The 18,244-nt window shown below is 40.5% G+C and overlaps 1 protein-coding gene across 2 annotated transcripts in view; it reads left to right on the forward strand.

The window, feature by feature from the left end:
- The window catches only part of LOC119652468 (pyrokinin-1 receptor), a 513,354-nt gene that overhangs the window by 316,422 nt on the left and 178,688 nt on the right, over nucleotides 1–18,244 (forward strand). The window contains exon 1 of one of the 2 annotated variants that reach the window (XM_038056635.1): nucleotides 9,163–9,381. The exons of the other annotated variant lie outside the window; for it this stretch is intronic. The gene's annotated coding sequence lies outside the window, so the exon portion shown is untranslated. Of the gene's footprint in view, nucleotides 1–9,162; nucleotides 9,382–18,244 lie in introns of those variants that run through there. 2 annotated transcript variants of the gene reach the window in all.

Consider the following 18,244-nt stretch of genomic DNA (forward strand, 5'->3'; position numbering starts at 1 on the left):
TACTATATTATACACCATACTATATTTTAAGGTATTATGATTGGCGCTTGAACTTCAGGGGTCTCGTCAATTTAAAAAAACTGATAATATACTAGTGAATTTATTTGAGTAGAGCATTTGAGTAATGGGGAGGAATGGGCCTCAAAAGGCCTGGTTTTCAAATAGGCGCACCTGATTTTTTTTGTAAATTTTTAAGTTGGTTAGTTTCTAACCAAGAGTCCTGTCTTACTTTATTAGTCCATATTTTGACTTCTTACTCACTCATTGAGAAATTTAAGCCAAAATTAAAATCTTCTTGTTTGAGATTCATTGAGATATTAAATTCGATGGGGAAGCGAAAAAAAATTGCACATTACCCATTGGAAAGTATGCATTTTATTGACTTCTTGGGTAGATCAAGCAGATTCAGATGTGGCTCTGGCGTTTCAACCAGTTGTGGCCAATTGGCCTCGCCAGTGAAATAACACATACCATGCATTTCTTACTGGAACCTCAAAGCACGAGAATGGAAGCACAATATAACCATTATATCAATCAGTATATATCGACACATTTTTTAATCGTAGCCTTTGTTGTAATTTAATGCTTCTTTAAGGGGGTCAATTCTCACTATTGATCGAACCAGTCGTTATGCATCCTGCCCTGCGGCAATAACAGCAGCTCTGAAAGTAAAATTTTTGTATTTCGTACCCAACATCCTTGAGATGTTTCGGTAGCTACCGAAAGTAGCTTAAGTCAAAGCCCAAACTCGCAGGTTGTTGCATCATGCTTATTGCTTTTCTAATGTTTCAGCAGCTCTTGAAATAGAGGCTTTCATTTGTTCTGTTTTCAGTCTTCATTTTGAGATATTTCAGCAGCTCTGGTTGACTGTTGTCGTGTGTGTCCGGCTGATCTCCCAATGTTTGAATTTTTGGGTGGCATTTTCAATAATTTTCAGAACTTGGAAGTAGTGGAGGAAGTTTTTAGACTATGGTAGGGGAGGAAGAGATCTCCCCCTCCAAGCCACCTTCCCCCTTGGAAAGTTAAACGGCTGAAAATGATATCGTTATGGTAAAATTCGTTAATCCGCCCCCGGAAGAGGAGGGATCGGGAGAGGAGGAATGAAACAGTCCCTCCTTGCTTTCCCGCTAAAGCCATACAACGATTACACCTTGAAAAGTTACGGTGCCCTGAAGAGGGGCTATTTTTGTAACATTAAAATGCTTCTTGGTAAGGGAATGATCGTCTGCGAAGTCCAAGGATGATTGCAAAGAATGCTGTCCCTTCCGCCAACACTACCTTCAGCACCCACGATGGTGAGGGTGTGGGGGGCACAAGGGAGTCTTCCTCTATAACGTCCCTTGAATAACGCGACCCCGATTGGCCTACGAACACGCTCATTAATGTTACGCAAATAATCTCTCTTCAACGGAGGATAATCGCTACAAATCTTCGGCAATATTAGAAAGGGGAGACATTCTCTTTCCTTCTGCTTTTCCCCTTTTTCTCCTCCCAATCTGGGGGTGGTGCTAACAAATCAAATTTTACTATGTTGATGTTAAATACCCCCAATTGGAAGCGTTATTACTTTTTAAGTGGAGGTGGCTGTTGTGAACCTTACCGTGTTGACATGAAAATAACCCTAATTTGGGCAGTCGTAGCTTTCTAAGCGGTGATTATCGCCGCGATTTTTTAATGGGGTTAGAGAGGGGGCTTTCTATTTATTTTGCATGCCCCTTCCATCCTTTCTCCTCAAAATGAAAACAATACCATAACGACATAAGCCAAATCTATTTTCACCATAACTTTTTAAAGGGAAGGGAGGGCGACCGTCACGAGCTTTCATCAGAATTGATGGAGTTCCACCCCTCTCTCTCTGTATAAACTCGTACCTCCTACGAGGATGTGGTTGAAAGCTGAACCTTTCCTCAATTTTCATGGTGATCGGGTGAGCCATGACCCCATCTAGTGGCGATCCACAACAACATAGATGGGACCAGAATATTTTTGATGGGAATATGCATCAATTTTGAAGACGATCGGGTGAATGGTTTAAAAACTTTCCGTTTCAGTGGCATTTAGTGGCGAATTACTGAAACGTGTATAGCATATAAACCTTCTCCATTCAAAAATACATGTTTGTACCAATTTTCATAGCAATCGGTTGAATGGTTTCAGAGTTCATCGATCACAAACGATTATATTTGTACCAACTACTTTTATTTTTATATAATAGATAATAGCGTTGTAAATTATGATAAAAAGTTGATAATTATTTATTTTAATAACTGTTAGTATTTGTTTTTTGTGGTCAAAGTAGACTTCTCTATAGAAAGGTCGGCGGCTGGTGTCAAGCATATCCCTATCTCCAGTAATCTGAAACCAAACAATTAAACGTATTCTTATGTATATTTGCCTCTGCTGTCCGAACCTTGATTTGAAATTATGCTTAAAATGGCAGAGTTGTAAAAGAAAATTCAAATTCAAAGCTAAAATAAGGATAAGTGATTATTGACGAGTATACATAATCATGGTTCGGACCAGAACTGCTGATGTAGAGAATAATGTTTTAAAATTCTAGATAGATCCGGTCAACAGAATTTTAGTTGTGCTTCCAACTAATTGAAAAAATGGTAGTTTCGAGAAAAATGCTTTAAAAATTTTTGCTTTGTTTTCACAGCCACCTGCTGCGGTTATTTGGTAAATATTTGGAATTTTGGTCCAAAGCTTTTGCAATACACTACCGACATATTCTGTTTTCAAAATATATATCAAAGAAACAATGCAAGAACTAAAACTTGGCACTTTAGGTGGAAAAGGTTTTGTTGCTTTTTATCTAAAAATTTTTGGGTAGACGATGGTAGAGAAATTCGATATGGTAACCGCATTTTTTCCCTTGCGAAGTAGTAATTTGACGCGAAAGAGGGAACTTTGACCAACTGTAACTTCGTTAATAATAGCGGGATTTTCATCAAACTTTGCAGTATAATGCTTAATGTTAAAACCTATATTAATGCATAAACAGGGTGCGGCAATGCGCGCCACTCAGTTAGTTGATGTCATAGCGGAGCGCTAGTGGTCTCGTTCAAGAGGGGATGCTGTAAAGTTTTCTCCCGACACGGTTCAGTCGCCATCATGCGTTGGAATAGTGAGGAGCGTGCCTTTGCCGTTGAGGTTTACTTTTCAAGCGGATGTTTGGTTATTGCAACACAGCGTGCAATTCGGAATCGCTTTAATTTAGCCCCGTTGGCTCCCGTCCGAGACCGCAAATCAATTGTTACATGGGTCACTACATTCAGACAAACTGAAAGTGCGACAAAAGGAAGAATTGGAGTCCCTCGGCCCGTTAGATCACCTGAGAACATTGAAGCAGTGAGAGCGCCAATGTTGCGATCGCCACGGCGTTCTGCGCGCAAACACGCATCTGCCCTTGGGCTATCCGAACGTTCTGTGAGAAGAATTCTTCGTGATGATCTTCATTTTCATCCCTATAAGATGGCGATAGTGCAGGAACTTTCAGAACGTGACTTCAATTTTCGGATGAACGCATGTGAGCTTCTTGATGTCGTTCCCGAGGGTGCTATTGTTTTTTTAGCAATGAAGCCCATTTTCATTAGTGTGGGTCGGTTAACAAGATTTGAAGACCAACATCCAAGAAGACATTACCAACATAACATGTGCTATGCTAACAAGAGTCATGACAAACGCCAGAAATCGGTTTACGCAATGTATGGAGAATGGGGGACGTCACCTAACAGATTTGATCTTCAAAACAATGTAAATAAAAACTTTAGACATGTACCTACATTATAAAAAATAAATAAATATTTTCCGATGCATGCAATAGTTCTTAGTGAGTTTTGAAAAAAGGAAGTTATGCGGCCGCACCCTGTAGCACGGGTCTATGATGAGCTTAAGCGAAGGTTTCCAGTGAATTTTCAAAATACAATTATGGCTATATTTGGCAGTAATGTAATTCATCTTATGTGTGGGAGTCGAAAGTCCAAACCTTTCTACGGAATTTCTTGTCAATAGGTTTAAACGTTTTTTAGAAAAATGCGTGCGAGAGACAGACAGACAGTGAACCCACTTTAATAAGGTTTCATTTTTAACAAAGCTTGTTTGTGTGCCACATGCACTTTTTTCAAAAGCGGTTATAACTATTGATACGAAATTTAGGAGGACGTCTACACATCCAGTGTAGGTTGAGCTCAGAGGGGAGGCGTAATTTTTTTCCACAGAATGTATTTATGTGGGATGTCAAATAAAGGTTAGAAGTCAGCATTGGCCTAAAAAGTGATCGCTTATGCGATGGGACTCTTCTCAGAAACTACCAAATCTGAAAATAATCACCATACCTACTCTATATCGTGTATAAGGATCAAAATACCCTCCATACCAATTTCTGTCCAAATAAAGTCAATAATATATAATATATTATAATATTTTCTGGAAATCGGGTGGGAACCAAAATTATAAAATTTTTTTAAATAATAATCATGATAGTATCAAACTTGGTGAACTATCTACTATCTACTATTATTGACGAAGTTCGGTAGTAGGTCCAAGCTGTCTCTTGTGTGTAAATTTACTGCAAATCAAAATGATGAATACCAACATGACACTAAAATGCATGCTAAATGCAGAGACAAGCTACGTGCAAATGGAAGAGTTCTACACTTTTTATAGAAAATCTTTCGTACTTGAAGCGCCGAGCTTAGTGTTTTCGGGCTGTTTTTCAGTTAGTTTACTGCAACCTAAAACACTCTGAAATCGCAGTATGATATTCAAGTGTCATATCAGAACAGCTTATTCGACGAGCTACAAAGGAAACCATCTTGCCCCGAAATATTTTAATACAAGGGAAGGTAACAAATTTAACCCCAGAGCTTCCAGAATTTTTATGTTATTCCACCAGATTTTAGCAGCATGTGGAATTTACAATGAAACTCGCCCCATTCTCACCTGTCGTTACCCTCCCTGGATTAGTGTATATATGTACTTTCCAAAACAGGTTTTACTCGTGATATTATTTGTAAATGGTGTGTTGGGATCCTAAACCTGACTCACATCAATCAATCACTTTTAGGATATATTCAACTGCAGCATCTAAACAAGTCGGAATACCGGAAGTTTGCGCTTCGGGTATAAAGGTTTTGTGTTCATCTTATGTAAGAAACTTCAATGCACATTTTTCTATTCCTATAATAGCTACAAATCCAACATATTCCTTCATCATTCATTCATTCATTCTCTTCCAAACTACAAGATACACGTACATATTACAGCCATAGACAGTATCGTCAACCTAAACAAACAAACTGCCAATTTCCGAATACTGTACACATATATGCACATATATAAATTGATCGTACCCATATTTCCGATTAACTTCTTATATCTATTTGAATTAGGCACTACCCGCAAAGTTCATTAGCACGCATATACTATATACCTACGTACACACATGTCTGTTTGGGGTAATTGAATAAATGACTAAAAACTAAAACAAAATAATTCTTTGCGACCCCATTCATAAGAACTCATTTCCCTGTGGTATTGACGAATTGATATGTGATGATGGCGTCATCCAGATTTTAGAATGTACGTTCTTAAAAAAAATTGTAAAGTTTCACCCCCTATAGCTTTGTTAATAATAGTTGGATTTTCTTCAAACTTGATCAAATTCACTCTATTCTTCATTATATCTGTGCCAAATTTTATACTTCTGGGATGAACATAAGGGGAGTTGCCGGGTAAATTTCTAAATTGTGAAAATATACTATTATTAACTTTATTTGTGCAGCTATCGGAACCGGATGTATTTAGAGGCCTAGATTTCGTAGAGATGCAAAACTTTGATTTTTTTCAGACTTTTCGGTTGGATAGGTTCTCAGAACGAGACCTGTTGGGGGTCATATTTTGAGCCCCTACTCCCCTATGTTTCACTCAATATCAAATATGGAACCAGTTTCAAAAAGTACTAATTGAGCCCTTTCGTTTGATACCCTATACGGCCACATTCTGTAAAAAAAATGTTCCAGTCTCCTTTCACATGTATGGGGAGCCCCCCTTTAAACTTAACACAAAACGGCGCCAGTTGCTGCATTTGAAGGAAACAACAGATCACATACTCTTACTAATTTTCGTGACAATCGGTCCAGCCGTTTCCGAATAAATCAGTTGTGACAAATAGACAGACAGACAGACAGACAGACGGACAGACAGCGTGGGGAAAACTGACGGCTTTCGTAACCAAGTTTTAAACTCACTTGGGGAGAATGTCGCGGTTCGTTCCCAAAAACATGAGATCTATATCCAGTGCAAGAATCTCGACGAGGTAACATCCAGAGAAGAGATCTCCACTGCCTTGAAAGAACAATTCAAGTTGGAGGAATTCAGGGAAGAATCTATCGTGAGCCTAAGAAAAGCTTACGGTGGTACTCAAACGGCCACACTCCGACTGCCAGTGGAGTCAGCGCAGATGTTGTTGGCCGTGGGGAAGGTTCGGATTGGATGGGTTGTTTGCCGAGTAAGGGAACAGATCTCTTTAAAAAGGTGCTTAAAATGCCTAATGTTTGGACACTTCGCAAAACATGCACTACAGAACCGATCGATGTCGAAGGTGTGGGGAAAAAAGGACATATTGCCAAGGAGTGCAATAGAGACCCCAAATGCATTCTGTGCGAAGAAAAGGAGGGAAGGGATAACCGACATATTGCCGCAAGTGGTAAATGCCCAGAATTTAGGAAGGCGTTAACTGCAGTGAAGAAATGAGGTTAATACAAATAAACCTTAATCATTGCAGGGTCGCACAAGATTTGCTTGCACAGACCACTTACGAATCCGCCATGGAGGTTGCTATCATTAGTGAACCGTACAGAAATCTTGACGGTGGTGTATGGGTCACAGATGCGACTGGTGGAGCGGCGATATGGGCGTGCGGTCGTCAAGCCATACAATATAGTATGCGTCAGGCGGCTAGTGGCTTTGTGTGGGCGAAAATAAGCGGTATATTCGTATACAGCTGCTATGCTCCACCGAGCCTCACACTTCCTGAATTTGAAGGTCTGTTTGATGATCTTGTTCACGACGCGAGGGGACGAAGTCCAAAGGTGAGAGCCGGTGACTTTAATGCGTGGGCTATCGAGGGGGGCAGCAAAGAGACTAACGCAAGGGGGCGGTGCTTGTTAGAAGCATTTGCCCAATTAGATGTAGTTCTGGCCAACGAAGGCGATGTAAACACTTATCGGAAAGGGGGAATTGGTTCAATTGTAGATCTGACTTTTGTCAGCCCTGCGCTGGCACGTGGCATGTCCTGGCAAGTCAGAAAGGACTTTACGTACAGCGACCACTATGCAATCACCTTTGAACTAAGGACGGAGCCACAAGGCCGGAGACGCGCAACCCGGAAGACGAAATTCAAAAGAACACCAGGATGGTCTGCAAAAGCGATGGATGAGAAAATATTCATGGAAGTGTGACTAGACCTGCATAGCAAAGCAGGCACCTCCACGGATAGAGTTTTGTTTCACACAAAACCTTAAAAACTTAGTCGTGCCTTCATAGGTCCCATTACATATATTTGCCATCCCGAAATGTACTCCAAGTTAGTTTGCATTACGTTAAACAAGTCGGGAAACCGGAAGCTGGGCGCTTCAGGTATGAAAGGTTTTGTTTTCTTTTTCTGTGAGTATATTTAAGTGTAGAACTGTCCCATTTGTATGTAGCCCGTTATGTATATGCATTTAGCATGTCTGACTACCCACTTTAGTGTGATATTGATATTCAGTTGCAGTAAATTTACACGGTAAAGTCAATTTGAGCTATTGTAACTTTGTTACTAATAGTAGGATTTTGATCAAACTTGGGGATAATATGCTTCATTTTATATTTTATACTACTACTAACTCTTAGAACTCTGGGATACACTTAAGGGGGGTTTTACTCAATTTCCCCAAAAATATGGTAATATACTATTATTAACTTAATTTCAACGGATATCGATATGGAGAATATTTTGAGGCCTGGGCACCATATAGAGGCAGCTTCATGTTTTTTTTTAGATTTTTCGGTTGAGTAGTTTCTGAGAATCGGCCCGTTAAAGAAATCACCACTTTCGACCCCTCCTTTTTAATAAATCTCAAAACTAAGACCGATTTCGAAAAGAACTAGTTGAGGCCTTTCATTTGATATCCCACGTGACTATATTCGATGAAAAAAAAAATTACACCACCCTTTTACATGTATGGGGACCCCGCCTAAATCGCAACGTAGAAGGATATCACTCACTGCTTGTCTGAGGGTCGACAGTTCCCACTTTCTCACCAAATTTCGTGCTAATCGTTGTAGCCATTTCCCAGAAAAGTGCGTGTGACAGACAGATAGATCTACAAAGGTCAGGTCTACAACTGTCTAGACCTGATCTTTGGCCTGGTGCGTCAGCGAACGCTACACTCACAGCGACCACCAGGTAATCTTCGTTGAGACATGCATCCAGCCACAGGGCAAAGACCTATGATGCCCGAAACCGAGAAAGATTCCAGACTGGTCTGCAAAATCTTTAGATGAGCAGACCTTCATAGAGGTGTGGTGGTTCATGTGGCCCAATGCATCGCCAAAGCATGTGACGTGTCCATGCCTAGGAGGTGCTCATTCCCCATTATTAAGGGCACCAGTCAAAACCTCAGTTTTTCTAGCAAATATTTTCGCCTCCCTGAAGACAATATTTCCATTTGGCTGCGTGATTCCTTTACCCTTCAAAGGAACGTTAACGCTAGATGAGTTGGTCTTTCTGCTCTAGTGGAAAATCCTTTGCGAGTCACTCTCTAAGCTTCTTCATTTCCAGTGTCTCATGCAGTCGGCCTAGTTGCAGCAACAATTGGCGGCAGCTAACTTGATGTGATGTTGCCATTCAAAGCTAATAACTCTGCAATGTAAGATGATGCAATGAATTGAAATAGAATGCGTGTTTATGTTATTCAGCTGGCATCATTTCATTCCTCTATTTTGTGTAAAAGAAACTATTTAATATCAACATTTCATTATTTCAATTTTTGTAAGTACATAATTGCTTAGTTTTCATTCTTCCAATTTTTTGTATAACTTACAAGTGTTCAGTGTCGGTCGTCAATTCAATGAAATTAAGGGTTCAGTTGTTGATTAGCCCTTGCACCCAACCTATCTTGTTTTAATTAATGTGTTGGTAAAAGTGTCAAAAATATTGAGTACAGTTGAAATGTTTAAGTTAAATTGTTTGAACAGATTGTTTTTGGTGAATGCCTACAATAAGAAGTTTAAGTGCTGGCTTGGTATCATCGTGCCAACCCATATTTGATGACTTAATTGCATAATCTTACCCCACATTTTATATAAATAGAGATGATGAAATGATTGCCTTAAGTATGTAAAAATACTCATGTGTCCACCCTATTTTTCGAATATTTTAATTGATTACGTTTTTATGAGCAATTTGTTGTCTGAAGTGCTTTACTAGAGCATAAAACAAAGTGATTTTATTATACGCCCGCTGTTATCTTTGTGCTTAGGATACATTTTACTGAAATGCCGCCTTTCAAATGCTTGCTTCCGTTGTTGATGTTTGTTATCTTAAGAAAACATACCTCATGAGGTGGGACAACCTTAATCTCTCAGCGGCCCTGAAAGAAGATTTTTGTTCAACCTGAATATAAAAGCTTCACTCGGTGGGTAGAGGAAAAAATAACTATGATTGTAACTATGGTAATCTTTAATTAGGTGCCTCACAAAGTCTCACCTTGAGGTTGAGGGATACAATTTTTAAGGTTTTGTTTGTAAAGCACTCCACGGGCCTGAATCAACTTTTAACTGCGGCTATGGTTTTCTCCCTTTCTCGTTTTCGTCGCAGACCTTCCTGCCTAAGCTGTTGATGAATAGCTTTCAGTTCCTTCACAACCTGGTTCCAAGCATCCGTTGACTCCAGCATGAACTCCACAATATTTTCGGGTGTTAAACGCCTGTCTGCGACCGGTTCCATTCTTGTTTGGTGTGCGGTAAACCTGGGGCAATCAAATATGACATGTTCCGCATTTTCGGCGAAGTTACCACACCTCCATTCCCACTTAAGAATTGTGTTAACTCGTAGCTTAATTCCCTGTGGGTTCGGTTGAACCACCTTCGAATGCCCGGAATGATACGATATGCCCAACGACCAGTTTATTACTCATCCCATCTCTTTCGTAACTCTGCGATAGATTCCCACTGTGACAGCTGCCTTCGAAATACGCTAGACACCTCCCAACTGCATACGTTTTGTCACAGAGTCGCCGGCCTTCATTCACCAAAACGTCAATGGGGAGCGTCAGTCCTGGTACATATGCTGCTTCTCCTGATGTTGACCGATGCGCACTGCATACTCAGAGTGCATTTAGCTTAGACGCCATTCTTAGTTTTCTGCAGTTTACGTTGTTATCCAGAAAAGTTGCCGAAACTGAAGCTGCGTAGACTAGCACAGAGTTGTCTACCCTAGAAATCGGAAGACGCCGACTTTGTCTTGGTCCACCAATATTCTTTAGTTAGGGCGAACTCAATGTGGTTTTTGGAGTTGAGCCTTCTGTCAATCAATGCTCCCAAGTATTCAAGCGACGGTTGGAAGTAAATTGTTTGTTCGCCAATTTTGATTTTAACGATTGTGTTCTTTCTTCTTTTGCTGATGAAAAGTACTTCTATTTTATGTTCAGCAAGTAATAGGCCGCATTTTATCAACCAGAAATTCATCTCCCATATCACTTCATTTGCGTAGATCTCGATGTCGTCTTGATGTTTTGCAACTACTGTTATTCCGATATTATCGGTGAAGCCAATGGTTGTCCGTTGTCCGGAAAGCGTAGTGTTAACACTCCATCACATATAACTAGCCACAGTAAGAGACTTAGGGCAGAATCCTGTGGCACCCCGCAAGTCGTCGGGAATATTTTTGGCCCATCGTCCGAGTCGCGGTAAAGTCTTCTCCCAAAGGGATTTTTTCCATTTTGCAGTATTCAATGCATTTTTCACGTAGAGCGTTATTACTGCGTAGCATTTGTGTTTTTGAATTGCAACCTGAGCTAAACCAGCTACGATATTGACTGCATTGTCAGTCGATTTCGTCTTACGAAATCCGAATTGTTTGCCAGAAAGATTTCCTTCCTTTTCCACAACCGCGAGCAGTCTGTTGTATATTACTCGCTCAAATAGTTTGCCAATGGTATTTACCACAGATATCGGTTTAATGAGGAGAGGTCACTCAATGGTTTACTTACCTTCGGAAGTAGTATGAGCTTTTGTACCTTCCAATGCTCGGGGAATTCCCCTTCTATAAATCATGTCATGAAAACTTGGGCAAACATTCCTTGCGCTATCATTGCGGCTACTTTCAGGGCAATATTAAGGATTGCATCCGGTCTTGAGGTCTTTTTTTAGTGAATTTCCTTGCAACGTTTAGAACCTCCTCATTTACCACTACCGGGACTTCGTCGGGATATAAATGAACTGCAGGAGGACTCATACAGTTCACATTTGCTGGGAAAAATGTGTTCACTATATGTATTCTGCAACAACTCGGGACAAGTATTCGGTGCGAACGCTTGCCTTTTAGTGATGACGTCACGTATGTGCCACCCCATAGATCAGGGTAAGCTTCAGTATGTATTCGCAGTATGTATTCGGATTTGCTGTTCGTGATAGCTACTTGCAACTTTTTAGCAATTTTGTACTGCGCGCACCTCGGTTTCTTCTGCGCTGCGAGCGTCTCTTAGCGTTGAGGCACTTTTTCCGGAATTCCTCGATTTCTGATTTCCACCAGAACTGGGGAGTTCGTCTTCGTAAAACGCTATGGCGAGGCATAGAGGCATCGCATGCCCGCTGCGATTTTTCTACGACCTGTGAAACTTTTTCTTGTACGCTTCCCGATAGTAATGTATCTTCCACAAATTGCTTCCTCAACATTTCTGCGTCAAATTTATTATTATTTTTAATCGTTTCCTTATATTCCTTTTCGAGGGTCGGAAGATGATAGCCTCATGGTCGCTGTGGGTTTACCGCTCGTTTACACGGCACTGTAAGTTTTTGATTAGAGTATCACTGAAGAAGGTGAGGTCTACCACCGATTGAAATGCTCCCCTCCGAAATGGGTTGGAAAGTACCACGTTCAAGCACGAAAATGTCTCCAGCAATATTCTTCCTCTTGCGTTGGTTTCTCTGCTACTCAATTTTTTCTGCTCATACGTTGAAGTCGCCGGCTTTTATTTTTGGATGCTAGCGACTTGCATTGAAGGATAGTTTTTCCAGCAATGACGTGAATTCCTCTAATGTGAGGCTCGGTGCTATGTAACAGCTGTAGATATATATCCGCCTATCTTAGCACGTGTGAACCCGTCCTCTGGATGTTTTTTCGCATCTTCTATAGCTTGAATTCCGCAGCTCCATATCGCCGCCTTACTATTTTTGTCTGCTATGCATACTTCGCTATGTAGATTCTCGTATTGTTCGGATACAATAGCAACATCGACATTACTTTCAAAAACGCTTTGGGAAAGTAAGTCTTGGGCCACTTGACATTGATTCAGATTTAGTTTCATAAATTTCATTTGAATTTATTTATGAACGCCTTTCTGAACTTCGTGGCGACTTCATCCAGGTGCTTGTATTCAATCACCCCTGAATCTCTGCTAATTTTGATGACCGTAGTCTGGCCAATAACATTTCGATTTCTTTTCCGTAGGTCTTCGCCGGCATCTTCACCTGCTTTAAGCTCTAGCAACTGATCACCTTTCTGCGTATATCTTGTACCCGGGATATTACTTTACTTTACCGAAAATCTCCGCTAGTTTTTGTTATAATCAGCGCATCTGGCCTGGCTCTCCTTTGCAACCATTTCTTGCTTTCTACTCTGGTCCAAGTAGAGTCTTCCGTACGATTAATGCCATTTTCCGGTTGGACCGATAAGCGCCGGCGTTGGATTCTCCTTCTTGCGTTTTGCTACCTATAGGGGTGATTGTACCTCTTCGCTTGGAGCTCTTTGTTGCTTATTGCGCATTGCTGAGATGTCGTTTTCACCTTGGATACCTTCTTTGCCAAAGAGCTTCTTGGGAAGAGATTTTTTCAATATAGTTTAGCAACTATCACTTTCTGTTCGCTGATCGGCAATATTGCTACTTTACGCGTTTTTGGGTCCTTTTTAGCGTTAAATTACGTTACCCTAATAAAAAACACCTGGTCATTGATAGTGTAGTGGGCGCCATTTCGGTGACCAACGTACTCCATCAGATTTTGAATCATTCGCGTCAGCCTTATTTGCAGAAGTGACTCCACCGTTGCTACTCCATTGATCCGGTAACCGTTTCTACCATAGTTCGAATTCACTGGAGGCGATCGCACCAATTTAGGGCTCCACCAATTTAGGGCTCCATCTAAAAGGAGCACATGATTTACTGAATAGCCACTATAATATATGGTGTAGCGGCTGTTCTCCTGGAAACCGGTCACTGTCCAATGCATCTCTTGCAACGCTGTTACATCAACCCTATATTGAAACAGGGTATCGGCTAGCTGCTCAGCAGCGAGAAAATGCGCAAATCGTTAATCCTTTGTCGTTGCCGGGTTCGTCGTTGTGTAATCCGTTCAGTCCGAGGCTCCTGTTGTGGCTTCGTAACAAGTTGTTTTCCGTGTTGGGTTGTCAGCCCTACCCAACCTCCAACCTGGAGGACCAGTTGGTACAATTTGTCCCGTTTTCAGGCGAGGAAGACTCGCCTTCATCCTTCTCCGTTTGCAGCTTTTCGTTAAGAAAGAGCTCCCAGCGGTGACCACGTGGAGGTGGAGATAGGGTTTGATAGTAGAGCTGTTGGTGTTAGTTCAGCGGGCATTTCCCAGGTTTTAGGCTCCATCGTGGGTACCAATCCACGTTTCGCCCTGGGACCTATACTACCCTTTGAGCACCAGTGAATTTTGGTCCGTTTTATTTGTTAACATATCCTACATGACAGTTCAAAATCAGCAATTGTAACAAAAAATCGAGAGAAAAAATGTTGCCGTGCAAAAACGGGCTAAAAAAAGGGTCGATTGCTCAAATTTTTTTTTTTAATGCTCCCCATTTTATTGCAATTTTTTTAAAAAACGGCACCCACTTTAAATTTTCTGTTTCAAACTAGCCAATTTCGAGAATAACTTTCGACCATGCTATGGTTAACTTTTTGGGGTGTGAGTTCTAGCGCCCTCTACAAAATCGGTAACTGAAAAAAAGTATTATTTTTTGTACTCCCAAATAATAGATTAAAAGGTAGGGGAAAGTTGCGTAGTCACATTTAATGAAAAAGCTGAGAAAGAACTTGATAAAAATTAACTTTCTTTGGCCTTCGAATGTATGAAGGTTAGTACCCTATGCACTGTGTAAGATAGCTAACTCGGACCCCTGGGCTGGTGCCAAAACAATAATGTCCAAAATCAAAAACAAATACTTCACACCGATTACTTGCCCTAACTTGCTACACGAGGTAATGACAAACTTTTCCCTACAAAATGTGAAAACTGTTAACCTTCCCATAGTTCTAGTTGACCCGATGGTAAATGGAGAGGAAGTCCTGAAAGCTCCAAAGAGGATAACGAAAAATAATGCTCCTGGCGTGGCATGGCCAAAATAACTTCTAAGGCAACAGTGAAAATAGCGACAAATGTATACACCGAGACTTTTGATGCATGTTTTAAAGAGGAAGCATTTCCCCAGCTAAACAAACGAAAGGTGAGATCTACGACCGATGCAGTTAATTTGGTGGCTAACATAGCTACATTCACACTCGAAAAGGCTAAATGCTGGACAGTCATAAGACTGAACGTGAAGAATCCCTTCAATTCCTCGAAATGGAGCATAACACTAGAAGCTTCAATTAAATCGAAAGGTCCGAACTTATTAATAGAAAGGCTTCTGTACTTTAGATAAAGGACCGAAATAATATAAAACAACATGAGGATTTCAGTTATGGGTTCTTAAATTTCAAATTGTATTTTGAGGGTGCAGGAATCAGGTAATAGAGCACCGGAGCAAAGATAACAAGGATGCTAACCAAAGGCTGAGTCGCGAGTGCAGGTAAATCCCGCAGCGTAATTCCATATGGGAGTCCCGCCGTGAGGGTAAGGGTCCCATATAAACAACTAGCAGGAACCACCGGTAGCTTTTGAAGTTTTTCACCTTGCGGAATCTGGACGCTTCAGGTATGAGCAGTTTTGCGTATTTCTTTTATAAATACATTTAAATGTACATTTGTGCCATTAGCACGTAACACGTAATATATGCATATATTATGTGAGAATATCTACTTTCGGGTGATATTGACATTTATAGACTTGAATTTGCCAGAAACGACAACTTTAACCTATTATAATTTTATTGGTAATAATACGGTTTCCACCAAACTTGGTAGAATCGTGCTCTATGTTATAGCTTATATTTCTAAGCTAAGATGAATTTAAGTAGGGTTCTACATCCAATTAATGAGAATTATAGGAATATACTATTATTAACTTTATTTGAACAAATATCGGTATGTAGAGTATTTTGGAGCCTAGTCACCATGTAGTGGCAGCCTCTTGTTTTTTTTTTCAGATTTTTCGGTTGGGTAGTTTCTGAAAATGGGTCCGGTAAGGAAGTGATCATTTTTGAATCCCGCCCTCCCCACTTTTTCAACAAATGTCAAAATTATGACCGGCTTCGAAAAGCTCTAAGCTAGACCTTTGTGGGGTATCAACCACATGACCATATTTGGTGAAAAAAAATGTACACCCCCCTGTTGCATGTATGTAGACTCCCCATAAATTCGACGTAGAAGGATGTAACTTACCGTATGCGCAAGCGTTCACAGTTCCCATCTCTCCACCAAATTTGGTGTGAATCGCTACAAAGGCCTTCGAGAAAAATGCGTGTGATAGACAGACAGACAGGCAGACGGACAGACAGTAAACCGATTTCAATAATGTTTTGCTTTCCACGCGCTCTTAAAAAGCTGAATTTGTAGATTTCTATTACTGTGCATTAACGTCTTACAAATGACTTCGGTGTTCATAGTTTAGATTGTCTTTGAGGGAACGAGGTTCAAATTGTTTGGTTATCTACATATGTTATATTTGGACAGTATTAATTATATTTATTATAAATATTATAGGTTCATAAACAAAAGTAGAATTATGGAGTGAAAAGCAAGTGCATGTTTACCGCAGCTTAAATTTCCGCTGGAAGCGTTGCATATGTAGAAATTATGGAGAAAGTAGTTCGTATTTTCTTTATTACGTTGGAGATTGAAATCACTCATTGCAAATTTACAATCGATCATTCGAGAATAAATTGATGCAGAACGGTTTAAAGGGTGAATAACTACACGTCTCCTGATGCTTTGCGAACGAGCATCAAAATATGATGGTAGCATAGATATATTGATCCCTATCCTACCTCCTTCTACGAATAATTGATTGGGAATCTAGATTAGATTATTTATTCTCAAGTCATGTGTATGGTAATTCATTGAAGGGTTCACAAGATACGAAACCAATAATCGCCTTATAGATTTGGTATTCTTGTCGTACAAGCATAGATATACACACATATATATTTCGGGAGCTTTCTGGCTTTGTGTGCATTGCATATCTAAATTATTTATCAGATCCAAATAATTTCATCTATCTATCGATGGGACTTCTGATCTCCGGGAAAATGCAGCAATGTATGATGAAGACAATATGTATCGTGGATGTATAACAAACTCATCAAACAAATAAAATGAATACATAGAACTTTGAAGCTTCTGCATTAATAGCTATCGAACGAAGGTGCCATGGAAGTAAGATGTTTGCACATGATTGAACTGCACATGATGATTGAACTATAATTACTTGAACATTTCGAGGTTAAAATAAAAGCAGGAAAGTGAAAATGAAAGGAGGAGAGAGTGAAAAATGTGCGACTGGGCGGACGACGCTATGTTAAATTTTAAATTTCACAAGTTCGTTGATACGTCGACCGCAAAGAACACCACTTCATTCAGGCTACGCTAATGCATGAAACAATATCGTAACGCAGTTCTGCATTGGCTGACAGCATTGACCCGAGATATTGAAATCACTCAGTCCTGGGCAGTCATAGTGTCTCTTTCATAGGGATTGGAAGATAAAAAATCAGTTTTTTCAGATTCATTCGGACACGAGATCATTTTTGGTATTAGATCCTAGGCAAACATAACAAGAACAAAGAGGAATGGTGAGAGAGTGCTTCCTTGATTAACACCAACAGAGAAACTAGCGGTTTTGATACATCCGACACACTTCCAACTTTACCTTCTGGATCGTGGTAAGGCAATTTAGCCCAGCACACGAGTTCTTCTGGTACTAGCTATTGTCGTAGAGCATACCAGATGAATTCGTGTGGCAGACGGCCAAACGCTTTCTCCAGATCCAGAAATGGAATGTAACGTTTTATTGCCTCCTCAACTTTAGTGGCGCTGATAGGTGGAATTGCTTCAAATGCCGGCATTGCTTGTGGAAGTGATAGGTGATAAGTAGGTAAACAATGAAAGTTGAAAGCAGCTCGAAATATTCTCATCACTTATCCGTCGCGGTCCGTCGGTCGGTAAACAAAGTACCGTGACCAGATAGAAACTGGCTGAACTGGTAACACTCTCAGGACGCATTATCAGTACGAGCGTAATAGACTTTTCCTTAGCCGCCAATGCTGCAGCCCAAAAACATCTCATGACATAAAGCAAAACTGAGCTAATGATTTGAGATAGCAACACTCTACTGACGTATTTGGGTCCGTCAATATTTGGCACCGTTTATGGCAAAAATGCTGCCTGCAACAGTGCAGCCTTTTTTCGACGTACTCTACATGCACTTTGAATTTGAGTCTATTGTCCAGCATTACACCTAAGTGCTTGCCGCCTTTACATGCTTCTTATAGTCTGGCTTCCAAAGCACATTTTGAAAAATTCCAGGGTCTTCTGGCTCGTCATTAATGCGCCTTTTGCTTGTGATCTGCAAAGACTAGTCCGGCAGTTTCGCCAACTTCTGATCGTCCAGATAGCTTCATTGTCTACAATCATAGCAATATCGTCGGTGAAACCTAATACTTCTACCCCCTCCGGTAAATGCAGCCGGAAGACTGCATCATATGTGATGTTTCACAAGAGTTGAGCCAGTACCGACCCCTGAGGGACTCCAGCTGAGACACGGTAGTAATTTCGTGCCTTTGTCGCTCTCATATTTTAGC

This window comes from Hermetia illucens, chromosome 3 (assembly GCF_905115235.1).
Source record: "Hermetia illucens chromosome 3, iHerIll2.2.curated.20191125, whole genome shotgun sequence".
NCBI classification, from domain to species: Eukaryota; Metazoa; Arthropoda; class Insecta; order Diptera; family Stratiomyidae; genus Hermetia; species Hermetia illucens.